The sequence below is a fragment of the Anomaloglossus baeobatrachus genome, chromosome 8 (genome assembly GCF_048569485.1).
Source record: "Anomaloglossus baeobatrachus isolate aAnoBae1 chromosome 8, aAnoBae1.hap1, whole genome shotgun sequence".
Classification (NCBI taxonomy): Eukaryota; Metazoa; Chordata; class Amphibia; order Anura; family Aromobatidae; genus Anomaloglossus; species Anomaloglossus baeobatrachus.
The window spans coordinates 255,885,673-255,902,372 of NC_134360.1; positions in this window are offsets into that span (position 1 = coordinate 255,885,673).

Consider the following 16,700-nt stretch of genomic DNA (forward strand, 5'->3'; position numbering starts at 1 on the left):
GAGGAGAGAGGACCCTGCCCGCGAGGGCTCACAGTCTACAGGAGGAGAGAGGACCCTGCCCGTGAGGGCTCACAGTCTACAGGAGGAGAGAGGACCCTGCCTGCGAGGATTCACCGTATACAGGAGGAGAGAGGACCCTGCCCACGAGGATTCACATTCTACAGGGGATAGTTGAGGATACAGAAGGTGAGGGCAGAGATGGTCGTGCGGCGCTGTATCAGACTGAGGGTTATTGTAGGTTGTAGACTTGTCGGAAGAGGTGGGTCTTCAGGTTCCTCTTGAAGCTTTTCACGGTAGGAGAGAATAAATGAATGAATGAACAAAAAATAAATCCATAATTCCCAACTAGAGATGAGCAGGATGCACAAATGACGTCGCTCCAGCCCTGGATAATGAAAAGCCGAGATAGGAGGTAAGAGATTTGCGGCTTCCCGTCCAGCCGCCAGGAATCACTGACCTGAACACTAGACCCGAGTCCCATGAATGGATCCTCTCATCTCTAGTCCCAAGCGTACAGTGGGACACTCATGGATTTGGGTCTACGCCCTATAGCTTTGGGCGTCTACCATGGGCGTAACTATAATAGGTGCAGGGGTTGCAATCGCACCCAGGCTCTGCAGTCTAGAGGCCCCCAAAAGACCCTTTGGCCTGTAAAAAGACTAATTCTATTACAGATTTGTAATATTTGGGGATCCCATTGGATTTTTTACATCTGGACCCATGAACTTCAAGTTACACCACTGGCGTCTACCGAATGTCCCTCTCTTCCACCGCCCCTCTGACATCTCCTCCTGCCAGGGTAGAAAGAAATGGGAAATGGGTGTGGCTAGGGGCGTGGTCAACATTTACAGCAATGCGCTATGCACGCTGCATAATTTGGATGTCTTATGTTCTTCAAAATGTTGGTAGGATATCTATGGTAAAGCAGTGGCAAAATGTTTGCTGCAAAATAAAACGCTCGTAGAAATTAAACTCACCCTTGTGGATAAAATGCGTCTCAATGCTCTTTGCAATGTTCTGTTTTAATAAGCAAAGGTAGAAATATCGGGGGATTTTCTTGGATTACAATGGCTGAGTAATTTAGAGAATAAACAGTGAAATTAAATTATGTTTTGGGTACTCTGCAGATTTTTACTATTTACAAGTAAAAAAAATGCTGAATATCTAAGAGCATCCTGCAGACTGTGAATTATGTATTGCAAGTGCTGATGCGGTAATTGCATTTGCAGGTGGGGAGGAGAGTGAAGGCCAGACGGCATGCATGCAGTCAGCCCGCACATGACACAACAATTCAGGCGGCACACATTAGTTTTCCAATCTAATTTCTGTTACCTCCCCAAAGCAAAAAAAAAGCTAATTACACTGCACAGTACACAGCTGGGGCTTATCCAGGATCTCTGTAATTACAGCACATGCCTTAATTTAATATCTAGCTTCATTATGTATGCAGTGAAAGCACACACCAATGTAGTCACTGCATTATTTAAGGTCTCGAGATAATAATTGCAAAGAATTGCTTGCATATACCTGAAACTGGTTACGAACATTTAGGGATGAGTGAACCTGAAGTTGGGGATCATTTGCACCGATCACCGCTTGTCTCAAACTCGAACTTGGACTTTCAACCAGGTGTACATGTTACTATTTGGGTTTGCCAGCCAAATAAAGTTTGTTGAAAGGCTGCAGCAAAGCCAATCAACAACGTTTTAGATTATGGGAACTTCTGGAGCCATCACAGCCATGACAAGTACTGGCTAGGCAGTGATAGGCAGGCGCACCAGATGACCTGGCTGTATACAAGTTGGATAACTGGTTACGCCACCATTTTGCATTCTGATCCTGGTGCAGTGAAAAATGCCTTAATTCTGGCTTCTTTAATAACTTCTATTACCGCCTGGTGCAAACAGCTCAAATATAGCCTGGTGCACTACTGCTCTAATATCGCCTGGTGCAAAACTGCTATAATATCACCTGGTGCCAACAGCTGTAATACCGTCTGCTTTAATCAACTCTAATACCGCCTAGAATAAACAGCTATTGCCTGGTGCACTACTGCTCTAAAACCGCCTAGTGGAATACTGCTGTAATACGGCCTGGTGCACTACTGCTCTAATACCACCTGGTGCAAAACTGCTGTAATACGGCCTGGTGCACTACTGCTCTAATACCACCTGGTGCAAGACCGCTGTAATATGGCCTGGTGCACTACTGCTCTAAAACCGCCTAGTGCAATTCTGCTGTAATACCGGCTGCTTAATCACCTCTAATACCGTCTGGTTCAAACAGCTCTAATAGAGCCTGATGCAATACTGCTCTAATCTAGCCTTGTGCATACAGCCCTAATACAGCCTCTTCTCTACTTTTAATTTTTTTGGTGGGGTAAAACTATGAGGAAAGGATTAAATAGAGGACGTGGCTGTGGTGCTGCTGGTGTTGGTGGTGTAATTGCTCCAGGGACAGTACGTTGTTGATCTGTACCTGCTATGTGCCCAAATGAAACTCCTTCCTCTGGTGCATGCAAGCCACAAGACATTCTGCCTCATATCGTAGGCCCAAGAACCGCTGGGCAAATGGTGAGGCCAGAACATGTAGAGATGCTTTTAGATTGGCTGAGAGTGCCTTCAGTTCCTTTGCCTTATTTTCCAGCTGGTCTCATGCTGAAAGCGAAGAGTTGGTACCTGAGTACCGTGGGCATCTTTCTTCCACCTCACACCTAGACAAAAAAAATGTGTTGGCTACCTCCTCCCCCTCTTCTATCTACACAGCTGTGTCCACCTCCACTTGGACCTCTGTCTTTTGGTTGAATTTTTATTTATCCTTTTTTGTAAAATGTTATTTTAAAAGGGTTCTTCGTGCTCTGTGGGTCAACTGTGAAAACAGGCTCTATAGGGGCCTTTTTGAGAATTATTGCTCTATGGGGGAACTCTGGTGATCTTGGCTGTGTGGCTCAACTGGAAAAATATGCTATGTAGCAGCCTTTTTGAGAAATGTTGCTCTGTGGGGGACGTCTAATAATCTTGACTATGTAAGTAAACTGGTAAAACAAGCTCTGTAGAGGCCTATTTGAGAATTGTTGCTCTGTTGGGACCTCTGCCAATCTTGGCTGTGTGGATTAACTGGGAAAACAGGCTATGTATGGGCCTTTTGGTAAACTTGTTGCTCTGTGCAGTAATTACCAATCTTGACTGTGTGGGTAAACTCTGAAAATAGACTCTGTAGGGGCCTTTTTGAGAATTGTTGCTCTGTGGGGATACTCTGAAATCAATCTCTATGAGGGCACTCTTAAATGTTTTTGTTTATTCATTTGCTTCCTTTGTAACCATGATTGCTATGGTGACAAAACACATTTAAGTAATTTCATTTATTTGCAGGGCAATTGTTATTTTGTTTCCTTTTGCAGCCCCTAGTCTTAACTACAACTATTTTACAGCCACTTTAGAGCACACAGGTTTAGGTCTCCATTGACTTCTATGGGGTTTAATGTCCAGGTCAAGTTCAGGTCCCAAACCAAACTTTTGTTTAAAGTCTAGCCCAACCCGGTGAACCCGAACATCCACGGATCCATTTATAAATTATAACTTTTTTGCAGCTCTTACTAGTAGCAAGTAGGTGGTGATGTACTGTAGACATGTTGTGTATTCAGCCCCTGTGTTTTGTGTAAATGCTTCTATTGCAGGAAATCTATCACTAGGATAACTCCTCCTAAGCCTCCTATATAAGCATGTAGGCCATTGGAAGCCTTAAACATCTCCCCCTCAAGATCTGAGCACACAGTGAAAATGACCACCCCTTCTTGTAAAATAACAACCGAGTCCTAGCTCCCCCAGGGAAACTCTGGGACAAAGCTTCAGCTTTGATGTTCCTAACCCCAGGACCGTAAGTGACAAAGAAATTAAACATGGCAAAAAAGACCACCTTGTCTTGTAGTAAAGCATTTAGCAGTTTGCAGATACAACAGATTTTTGTGGGCGGTAATCACCATGACAGGGTGAGCTAAACCCTCCAAGAAATGATGCCACTCCTTAAAAGCCAACTTAATAGCCAAAAGTTCCTTATCGCTACTATCATAGTTTATTTCAACCAGTGATCATTTTTTTGAGAAAAACGCACATGGACGCCATTTGCCAGGAGACCCCTGAGGTAAGACAGCCCCAACTCCCACCCGGAAGCATCAACCTCAACTATAAATAGCTGAAAAACATCAGACTAATTGAGTACCGATGCCGTGGCAAAACATTTCTTCAGCGAGATGACTGCACAGCGAGTATGGTTGGGCCAATTAGAAAAATGAAGTACCCTTCTTGGTCATGTCCGTGAGAGGTTTGACAATCAAGGAAAAGTTCTGGAAAAGCTTTTGATAGTAATTGACATACCCCAGTAAGCGTTATAATGTCTCAGATTTTCATAACGATCCCATTCTAGTACAGCGTGGACCTTATCAGGGTCCATCCAGAAACCCGAAGATGATTCCAGGTACCACAAAAATTGCACCTCTAGTACGGCAAATACACATTTTTCAAGTTTAGCATACAATGTATTAGTCTGTAATACCTAGAAAAAAAAACAAAGAGAAAATTGCATGAAAAATACCCTGACTATAAATAAATAAATTGCAAGTGCTTAATCACAGGGTACTTAGTGTATACATTTTTGCAAAAAGGTAAAAAGCTGTCTCACTTCGTCACGGTGTACCCATCTGAGACAGTCCCTAACCTACTGAAGTTAAAAACATTATCAATACCTGACTTGTGTCATGTCAAACTCCAATATGGATGGTGGCAAGTGGTCAGCTGTGTCCCAGATTAAATACACAGTGAAGTGAGACGCAATTAGTTGTTCAGTCTCAGTATTAGGAGGGCTGCGCCCCCAACTTGCAAAAAAGCAAGATAACATACAAAAAACACAAAAAACCTGAGCTGAAACAATGTTCAGTAAACATGCAACATTAAGCATGTGAATTGCAGCCTTAAGACTAGAAAAAAAACCAGATTGCCCGGTTGAATTGGGCGGTTCGTTCAGCATCACAGCGACGTCACAGCTGCGTCACTGAACCGCCGCCCAATAGAAGCGGAGGGGCGGAGATGAGCGGAACGTAACATCCCGCCCACCTCCTTCCTTCCGCATTGCGAGCGGGAGGCAGGTAAGGAGAGGGTCTTCGTTCCTGTGGTGTCACACGGAGCGATGTGTGCTGCCGCAGGAACGAGGAACAACATCGTTACTGCTGCAGCAACGATGTTAGAGAATGGACCCCCATGTCACTGATGAGCGATTTTGCACGTTTTTGCAACGATGCAAAATCACTCAAAGGTGTCACACGCAACGGCATCGCTAAAGCGACCGGATGTGCGTCACAAATTCCGTGACCCCAACAAATCGCTTGAGCGATGTCGCAGCGTGTAAAGCGGCCTTTAGTGTTTTCCTTTAGGGGTTGACAAAGAGCTCATCCCATCCATTCCCTATTTAGGGTCCAGCACTAAGGATACCTAGGGTGAGGTATCCGGCTCACCGCATAGGTGCGGAACCTTTCTAGGGAGGTGAGGGACCCCGGCGACCAGCTGTAGGTTTGGTCAGGGGGCACCATCTCCCCTTCCCTAGACACAGGTGTCCCCTTCCCTTACTTTCCACCGCTCACTTGGTACTTCACGTACCTAGCATGACAGAAGACTGGAAGAAGGAAGCTGGTGTTGATTCCTGATGACCAATCAGCCGACACCGTGAGCCACAGCACAGCCAGAAGGGCGCTGGTGCTGATTGGATGTGGGTCTCGCGTGACGTCACAATGTTACGTAAGCCCCGGCACTGCTGGAAGGAAGCCAGTACTGAGTGGATGCGGGGATTGCGTGACATCATGTTACGTCAGCCCTTGGCACCGTGAGCCACGGCACTACTGGAAGGGCGCTGGTGCTGATTGGATATGGGGCTCGCATGACATCATAATGTTACGTAAGCCCCGGCACTACTGGAAGGAAGCCAGTACTGAGTGGATGCGGGGATTGCGTGACATCACGTTACGTCAGCCCCGGGATCGTGAGCCATGGCACTGCTGGAAGGAAGCCGGTAGTCAGTGGATGCGGGGATTGTGTGACATCACGTTACGCCAGCCCTTGGCACCGTGAGCCGCGGCACTGCTGGAAGGGCACTGGTACTGGAGGTGAGTATAGGCTTTCTTATTTTACCTGGGGGAAACATATGAGTCCGAAGGAGTTGTCCTGGTAGTGGACAACCCCTTTAATTTCTACTGAGGGATGGGAAATGATAAAAGGGATGCGGTGTATATATATAACCACAGTACAAGATCCATTGCGTCCCAAAAGAGATGATATTTCCCTCCTAATCCCAAATGTCCAAACAATCAGAAAATAGCTTCACACATTTCCACAATCTTTATCGTCTTCTCTTCGGTGAAGACGTCGGTCGTCCGCTGTCCCCTCTTTTGGGGGATTTGCTGCCTCTAAACTGCAGGGAAGAATGTAAGTTACATTTCATGGTCTCAGCTACAACATTAGAGCCATTCTATGACATTGCCCTGGAGGAGAAACCGATGCTCGCATCACATGCATCACATGCATCACATGCATCACATGCATCACATGCATCACATGCATCATTGTGCTTGGATCGGGAAGTAGGACACAATTACACGTATCAATCCAGGAATCACTCCGGAGATTTCAGCACCGCGGACAGCGGCCGCAGCGGATACATGGGTAGACTATGGGCTCGCAGGCATTCTACTCATTGTGTGGACACTGCTGCACTGGAGAATGATGAAACACCAGTGGGATGGATGGCTCTGGTTTATGTACACGTGAAATACACGTCCCTGGGCTTCAGCATTAATGATATCTGGGCAGCTTGTGCCTGTGATAGGGGGAGTGAAGGCCTCGCTCAGAGGAAGGGGCCGATCTCATGGCGTTTCTAATATTATTTCACTTCATTGGACAAATCCTAATGTTGGGGGAGGGGTGGAAGCAGCACATTCCCATGTTTCTGTATTCCGTGGATGTGGAGGCAGCTGTACACAGCTGGGGACGGAGGCTGCGCTCGCCTCCCTGCAAGAAGAGGGCTCCATAGCTGCAGGTGAGGACCACGTCTCCAGGATGCTGACCGCCTGAGTGAGTGCATTTGTTTCTTCCATCATTATTTCACCCCGGCTTCCATTACACCTGTGATATCAGCCATGCACATCTGGCCCTATGTGTTCTGCAGACCCTTGCCCATGCATTTGTAGCATTGCCCCCTCCCCTTGCAGCTCGGCTTCTGGATGTGTGAGCAGCGGAGGAGCTCGTGCAATTCTCCAAATTAATGATAGAATTAGCGAAAAGGTAAAGAAAAAAAGTCATTATTGTGATTTCTGCATGAAACTTGATGTGTCTGACAAATAGAGTTCTCCAGTGTGGTCGATCGATAGAAAGGAAGCGTGTGCAAAGGAGAGAGGAAGAGCAGGCACGGGATGAATGGCACGGAATCAATGGCACGGATAGCAGGCACGGGATGAATGGCACGGAATCAATGGCACGGATAGCAGGCACGGGATCAATGGCACGGATAGCAGGCACGGGATCAATGGCACGGATAGCAGGCACGGGATCAATGGCACGGGATGAATGGCACGGATAGCAGCACAGGATGAATGGCACGGATAGCAGGCACGGGATGAATGGCACGGATAGCAGGCACGGGATGAATGGCACGGATAGCAGGCACGGGATCAATGGCACGGATAGCAGGCACGGGATCAATGGCACGGGATGAATGGCACGGATAGCAGGCACGGGATCAATGGCACGGATAGCAGGCACGGCATCAATGGCACGGATAGCAGGCACAGGATCAATGGCACGGTAGCAGGCACGGAATGAATGGCATGGATACAGGCACGGGATGAATGGCACGGATAGCAGGCACAGGATCAATGGCACGGATAGCAGGCATGGGATGAATGGCACGGATACAGGCATGGGATGAATGGCATGGATAGCAGGCACGGGATGAATGGCACGGATAGCAGGCACAGGATCAATGGCACGGATAGCAGGCATGGGATGAATGGCACGGATACAGGCATGGGATGAATGGCACGGATAGCAGGCACGGGATGAATGGCACGGATAGCAGGCACGGGATGAATGGCACGGATAGCAGGCACGGGATGAATGGCACGGATAGCAGGCACGGGATGAATGGCACGGATAGCAGGCACGGGATGAATGGCACGGATAGCAGGCACGGGATCAATGGCACGGATAGCAGGCACGGCATCAATGGCACGGATAGCAGGCACAGGATCAATGGCACGGTAGCAGGCACGGAATGAATGGCATGGATACAGGCACGGGATGAATGGCACGGATAGCAGGCACAGGATCAATGGCACGGATAGCAGGCATGGGATGAATGGCACGGATACAGGCATGGGATGAATGGCATGGATAGCAGGCACGGGATGAATGGCACGGATAGCAGGCACAGGATCAATGGCACGGATAGCAGGCATGGGATGAATGGCACGGATACAGGCATGGGATGAATGGCACGGATAGCAGGCACGGGATGAATGGCACGGATAGCAGGCACGGGATGAATGGCACGGATAGCAGGCACGGGATGAATGGCACGGATAGCAGGCACGGGATGAATGGCACGGATAGCAGGCACGGGATGAATGGCACGGATAGCAGGCACGGGATCAATGGCACGGATAGCGGGCACGGGATGAATGGCACGGATAGCAGGCACGGGATGAATGGCACGGATAGCAGGCACGGGATGAATGGCACGGATAGCAGGCACGGGATCAATGGCAGGATAGCAGGCACGGGATGAATGGCGCGGATACTGGCACGGGATGAATGGCACGGATAGCAGGCACGGGATGAATGGCACGGATAGCAGGCACGGGATGAATGGCACGGATAGCAGGCACGGGATCAATGGCAGGATAGCAGGCACGGGATGAATGGCACGGATAGCAGGCACGGGATCAATGGCAGGATAGCAGGCACGGGATGAATGGCACGGATAGCAGGCACGGGATCAATGGCACGGATAGCAGGCACGGGATCAATGGCACGGATAGCAGGCACGGGATCAATGGCACGGATAGCGGGCACGGGATCAATGGCACGGATAGCAGGCACGGGATCAATGGCACGGATAGCGGGCACGGGATCAATGGCACGGATAGCAGGCACGGGATGAATGGCACGGATAGCAGGCACGGGATGAATGGCACGGATAGCAGGCACGGGATCAATGGCACGGATAGCGGGCACGGGATCAATGGCACGGATAGCAGGCACGGGATGAATGGCACGGATAGCAGGCACGGGATGAATGGCACGGATAGCAGGCACGGGATGAATGGCACGGATAGCAGGCACGGGATGAATGGCACGGATAGCAGGCACGGGATCAATGGCACGGATAGCGGGCACGGGATCAATGGCACGGATAGCAGGCACGGGATCAATGGCAGGATAGCAGGCACGGGATCAATGGCACGGATAGCAGGCACGGGATCAATGGCACGGATAGCAGGCACGGGATCAATGGCACGGATAGCAGGCACGGGATCAATGGCACGGATAGCAGGCACGGGATCAATGGCACGGATAGCAGGCACGGGATCAATGGCAGGATAGCAGGCACGGGATCAATGGCACGGATAGCAGGCACGGGATCAATGGCATGGATACAGGCACGGGATCAATGGCACGGATAGCAGGCACGGGATCAATGGCACGGATAGCAGGCACGGGATCAATGGCACGGATAGCAGGCACGGGATCAATGGCACGGATAGCAGGCACGGGATCAATGGCACGGATACAGGCACGGGATCAATGGCACGGATAGCAGGCATGGGATCAATGGCACGGATAGCAGGCACGGGATCAATGGCATGGATACAGGCACGGGATGAATGGCATGGATACAGGCACGGGATCAATGGCACGGAGACCTCGCTCCTGGGGACTTAGGCTTCGGTTCTCACATTCTTCCTTAAGAATTCCTTAATATTTAATGTTAAACTTGATAACAGAGCGTGAACTGCAATGGAAGCATATTTTATGTTTGTTTGTTTTATTTTCAAGCATACTGACACCTTCAGAGGCAATTAATAATGTATTTATTTAAAGATAATTATTTATGTTACTTAAAGAATAAATATTTTTGATATCATAAATGAATAGTACAGATGAAAGTAAGCAACTTTGTACCATATCTTATCAGAGAATCTGCTTCTGTCACCTCCGGACTGATCTGTTATCCTCAGTTCACGGATAAATTCTGTATTCATGAAGACATATTTTCACATTACTGAGAAGGGGATGACATTTGGTGCTTTTGAACTTCTTTGGAGAAGAGAAGGGAGGAGCTGGAGGGAGACACAGACGTCCTGCTCCAAGTTCACCTGAAATAACTGTTAGGCCTCGGCTCCACTTGCGTTTTGCACGGACGAGTGCGATCTGATAAGACATTGGATTGCTCTCACTCAAGTGCAAAACTATGGGGCAGTGTCCATCTGCGATTGATTTTTCATGCCATAGCGGCATACAGAATGAATCGCAGCATGCAGTGTTTGGCAGCGATTGTCAGCTCACGCACCCCTATACAAGTCTATGGGAGCGTGTGAAACATTGCACTGCACTCGCATGTAATCCGAGTGCAATGTGATATACGCAGCGGCAGGCAGCAGCGGAGATGGAGAAAGTGCTGCCTCCCTCTGCTCCGCAGCTGTGATCCGATTACAAGATCGGATCAGTATCATACTGATACAAAACATACTGATAGGGGATTTAGATTGTGAGACCCAATGGGGACAGTGATGATCACATCTGTAAAGTGCTGTGGAATTAATAGCGCCATATAAGTGAGTAAAATAAATCAACATCAATCAACTCTTTTGTTTTTTTACTGAGTTTCTCTCAATTCATTTATGATCACAGACCACATAAAAGGAGAGTTAAACATTCATGTGGTCAGAAATCAGCAGGAAAAAAAGCTTAAAAAAAAGCGTTACAAGCGAGCTTACTGATGGATCCTTAGTTATCTCCTTCTGCAGCTTGTGATGAGCAGGGAAACAAATAGTCTACACCAATTTTCTAACTACCTTAATAAAAATATTTACTTTATTAAACATATATGCCACAACACAAATTTACATACAACGCTTAGTATAGAATCTAGACACCAGTGCTCCTTTACAATAGTGGGAAGTGTTTCACCGACGGAGCCCACAAGTAGTAAGTGCACAGTCTAGAGAAGGCACGTATGTGTCGAGGGCAGGGGCCGGTTCCCCGTCGCGGGGGCTGCTCGGGGAGATCGCGCTTGGATCCGGTGCCTGCTCCTCGGTGGCTCGAGCGGGCCGGACCCGGGGCTCGAGCAGCGCTCCTCACCCACGAGTGAAAAGGGGAATTGGATGTGTTTTTGGGATAGATAGAGTTCGTGACGCCACCCACGGGTTGTGGTGATGGTGGGCACCACCGCTGCTGGTGACGGGGTTCCCGGGAGCGATGCTGGAGAGCAGCTAGGTGTCGACCCCTCTGTGGGTAGGGGCTGTTGGTCCCGGGGCCTGGTAGAAGGGAGGCTTCCGCAGGATGGGTGTGCAGGGTGCAGCGGTGCCGGATGGCTCAGGTGTACTCACTCAAACACAGATGGACAGAGTCTCTGGTAAACCAAACGGCTGGATGGACGGGGCCTGCAGCCGGCTGCGGTGTTCTCCCTGGATGGGTTGGTGATGGCTGTCGTTTCCTGAACCTGTGTTTTGTATCTTGACTCCAATGCCTGGGCACCGGTAGTCCGCTCCCCGGCGTATACGTGCCGGAGGAGCCCGTTTGCCCGCAGGCGCTGGCCCTGTGGATCTGTCGCGGGCGGGGAGGAGGGTGTCAGCACACTACGCTCACCCCTTCTGCTTGGGTCCGGCGGCTGTTGCTGCTCAGTGGTGGCTCGAGCTGTGGGCCGGAACCCGGGGGTTCTCGAGTGGCGCTCCTCGCCCGTGAGTGAAAGGGGGTTGTTGGGTGTGGGAATAGTTTATTGTCTGTGACGCCACCCACGGTTGTGGTGATTTCACCACCGCTGCTCTATAGGCCCGGGAACGATGGTGTGTGGCAGCGAGATGTTGGGTTGCCCCTCCGTGGGTAGGGGTTGGTGATCCCGGGGCCCGGTGATGGGGTTAGATGCAGGGCTTGGTGGGCGCAGGGACGCGGGGGCAGCGCTGTGCCTTGCGGCACAGTGGTACTCACTCAGCCTGAGACACTGGCACAGTTCTTAGTAAAACACTCGGCTGGATGGACGGGTACCCTCAGACGGCTGCGGTTGTTGTTTCTCCCCTGACCCAGTTTGGTGGTGTAAGTCCTTTCTTCTACCTCCGTGCACCCCTCTCCTGCACTCCGGCTTCCAGGTGGCTCCCCGACTCTGTACCGGGGGGCCACTGCCCAGCCCTGGCTACCTGCGGTTCCACCAGCTGTCTCCCCGGCTCCCTGCAGACGGCACCTAGCATCTGCCGGACTCTCTCTACGAGGCCCTAGGCTCCAACCTAGGCCCCTGGCTATGTCTGCCTCTCTGCAGACCTTCTCTCTTCCTCTCCTAGGACTAGACTGGGCTTGTTTCCTGCCTCAAGTCAGCTCACTCCAGGGTGGGCGTCCCCATCTCCTCACTCCGCCCACCTGGTGTGTCAGCCCGAGGCAGAAAGCAGGTCACTTTGGGGATGTCTGCTGTGAACTGCTGGGGGTGGGGGGGTGTGTGTGTGTGTGTTGTTACCTGTGTCCCCTGGCTTGTCCAGGGCGACACAGATCTCTGGCCCTTGGCGGTGGCGCTTATCCGGAACGGTTGAGCTATTGCCTTCAATCGGGACTTTGATGGGAATGAACCCCTGAGGTCCAGACCGCAATCAGGAAATTTGACTAAAGGATGGCTTCAAGCCTAGTCGGGGTCTGAGTACCCTGCCTGGTGCTTGGCTCCAATCGGCTCCCTGGTTTGGTACCGGTGGGCCACCGCCCGACCCTGGTTCTACGGTTCCGCTGACCATCACCAACTCCTCCAGACTGCCACCACCGTCTGCCGACCTTGCTGGGAGTGCCTGGGCTTCAACCCAGACACACATAGTTCTAACTCCTCACTCTCCACTGACTACAACTCGACTCTCTACTGTGTTTTCCCGCCTCCAGGCCTGTGAACTCCTCGGTGGGCGGGGCCAACCACCTAGCTCCGCCCCACCTGGTGTGGACATCAGACCCTGGAGGGTGGCAACAAGGATTTAATGTTTGACGGGTGTGACCTGTCCAGGGAAGGGGGTGTATGGTGTTGTGTCTGTGACTACCTGGCTAGTCCAGGGCGTCACATATGTATTACAACTGTCTCATATATTTCAGGGGATAGAGGCAGACTTGTTAAGTCAAATATATGTCAGTCCATATGTCTGTGTGAGATAGATAAGGATTGTTTAAGGATTAATAAGAAAATATTTCAAGAATCGGCGATTCTCATGCATCTACTGAGGAAGAGAACGCTCTTGTTTTCCCATATCTTTCTTGCAGACCATGTTGTCGCTCGCTGTAGTAAGGGGTTAAGGAGATTGTAGCACCCCTTAAAATGTCGTCCACCTTTGCCTGCCGTCCATTCTCCATTGGGAAAATATTAGACCCTCTCTCTTTGGTGTTTATGGCCAGTGTTTTAGGATCTCGGTAGAGAAGTTACTGGGTAAGGACTGGGCATCGTGAGAGTATGGCGTTACTAAATCATCCGAGTGCTGTAAACGCACGGGTCACTTATTCCCGCCACTTTTATATTCTGCTTTACGCTTTCAGTCCAGTGATGACTCTGTAGCCGGGTTCATTCCTCTCCGATGGATATAATATTTATATCCTTCTTACAAGCTCTGGATTCTTATAAGACGTATCGCTGCCTCTTCCTTCGCTCCTTGAGCATCAATGTGCACGGCCGGATTTGCAGCTGCCTGTAGGCGAGGATCCCGGTGCTGAAAGCCGTGTTCTGTGCCCTGGTCACACATGATGTATATATATATATATATGTATAGGATGCGTGCAGACTCTTATCTTCCCACACATTGTGTCCAGTGCAATGCAGCTTCCATCAGTTTAATCAGGGCCCGGTGTTCACTCTTCTCTGCTGATTAAATGAATGTAGCAGTGGTGACTGCCTCCATCACTAGGCCTACTGCTAAATAAGGCTTCTGTATGTCGCCCTTAAAGAGTAACCATCGTTTTTGTGGTGCTAGTCACTACTTAAGGGTAGTATAGACAGAAGAGTATTCAGACAAGACGGGGTCAGGTACAGGAGGACACGTCTGGACACAGGGAGGAAACAAGAGCACTCAAGTCACAGGCCGAGGGTCAGAATTCCAGGAGAGAACGAATAGATTCAGGGGGCAGACAGAGACGTGGTCAGGGAGCGGTCCAAGGTCCAACGCCAGGAGGTAATGACAAGAACCGGGAGCGGGCAGAGAGGAGTCAAATAACCATCTGGGGTCAAGAAAATTAGATCAGAGCACAAGCCCAAGCAAAGAGTACAACTGCAGAACCAAAGAGCAAGACTGGCAAGGTTTTTCCCTCCGCTCTCTATACAGACACATCTGCAGGTTTTTCCCTCTGCTCTCTATATAGACACATCTGTAGATTTTCCCTCCGCTCTCTATACAGACACATCTGCAGGTTTTTCCCTCCGCTCTCTATATAGACACATCTGTAGATTTTCCCTTCGCTCTTTATACAGACACATTGGCAGATTTTTCCCTCCGCTCTCTATACAGACACATCTGCAGATTTTCCCTCCGCTCTCTATACAGACACATTGGCAGATTTTTCCCTCCGTTCTCTATACAGACACATCTGCAGGTTTTTCCCTCCGCTCTCTATACAGACACATCTGCAGGTTTTCCCTCCGCTCTCTATACAGACACATCTGCAGGTTTTTCCCTCCGCTCTCTATACAGACACATCTGCAGGTTTTTCCCTCCGCTCTCTATATAGACACATCTGTAGATTTTCCCTCCGCTCTCTATACAGACACATTGGCAGATTTTTCCCTCCGCTCTCTATACAGACACATCTGCAGATTTTCCCTCCGCTCTCTATACAGACACATTGGCAGATTTTTCCCTCCGCTCTCTATACAGACACATCTGCAGGTTTTTCCCTCCGCTCTCTATACAGACACATCTGCAGGTTTTTCCCTCCGCTCTCTATACAGACACATCTGTAGATTTTCCCTCCGCTCTCTATACAGACACATCTGCAGGTTTTTCCCTCCGCTCTCTATATAGACACATCTGCAGATTTTCCCTCCGCTCTCTATACAGACACATTGGCAGATTTTTCCCTCCGCTCTCTATACAGACACATCTGCAGGTTTTTCCCTCCGCTCTCTATACAGACACATCTGCAGGTTTTTCCCTCCGCTCTCTATACAGACACATCTGCAGATTTTCCCTCCGCTCTCTATACAGACACATCTGCAGGTTTTTCCCTCCGCTCTCTATATAGACACATCTGTAGATTTTCCCTCCGCTCTCTATACAGACACATTGGCAGATTTTTCCCTCCGCTCTCTATACAGACACATCTGCAGATTTTTCCCTCCGCTCTCTATACAGACACATCTGCAGGTTTTTCCCTCCGCTTTCTATACAGACACATCTGCAGGTTTTTCCCTCCGCTCTCTATACAGACACATCTGCAGATTTTCCCTCCGCTCTCTATACAGACACATCTGTAGATTTTCCCTCCGCTCTCTATACAGACACATCTGTAGATTTTCCCTACGCTCTCTATACAGACACATCTGTAGATTTTCCCTCCGCTCTCTATACAGACACATTGGCAGATTTTTCCCTCCGCTCTCTATACAGACACATCTGCAGATTCTCCCTCCGCTCTCTATACAGACACATTGGCAGATTTTTCCTCCGCTCTATACAGACACATCTGCAGGTTTTTCCCTCCGCTCTCTATACAGACACATCTGCAGGTTTTTCCCTCTGCACTCTATACAGACACATCTGCAGGTTTCTCCCTCCGCTCTCTATACAGACACATCTGCAGGTTTTTCCCTCCGCTCTGTATACAGACACATCTGCAGGTTTTCCCCTCCGCTCTCTATACAGACACATCTGCAGGTTTTTCCCTCCGCTCTCTATACAGACACATCTGTAGATTTTCCCTCCGCTCTCTATACAGACACATCTGCAGATTTTCCCTCCGCTCTCTATACAGATACATTGGCAGATTTTTCCTCCGCTCTATACAGACACATCTGCAGGTTTTTCCTCCGCTCTATACAGACACATCTGCAGGTTTTTCCCTCTGCACTCTATACAGACACATCTGCAGTTTTCTCCCTCCGCTCTCTATACAGACACATCTGCAGGTTTTTCTCACTATCTGACATGAAATCAGAATAAACCTTTCCTGTTTTAGGTCAATTAGGAACCAAAATTATTTCTATTTGTCAAATGCCAGAATAATGAGAGAGAGCATTTTACTTTCTGCAAAGTCAAAAGTTTCCATACACTAGGAATACAATATGGGACCGCCCGTATGATGATGTCATGTGTTTGGAAGCTTTTGATAGGTTTATTGGCCACATCTGAGTTAATTACAGACACACCTGTGGATGTATTGTAATTCACACCTGACACACACGGCTTCCTTGTGTAGCATCATGGGAAAGTCACAAGA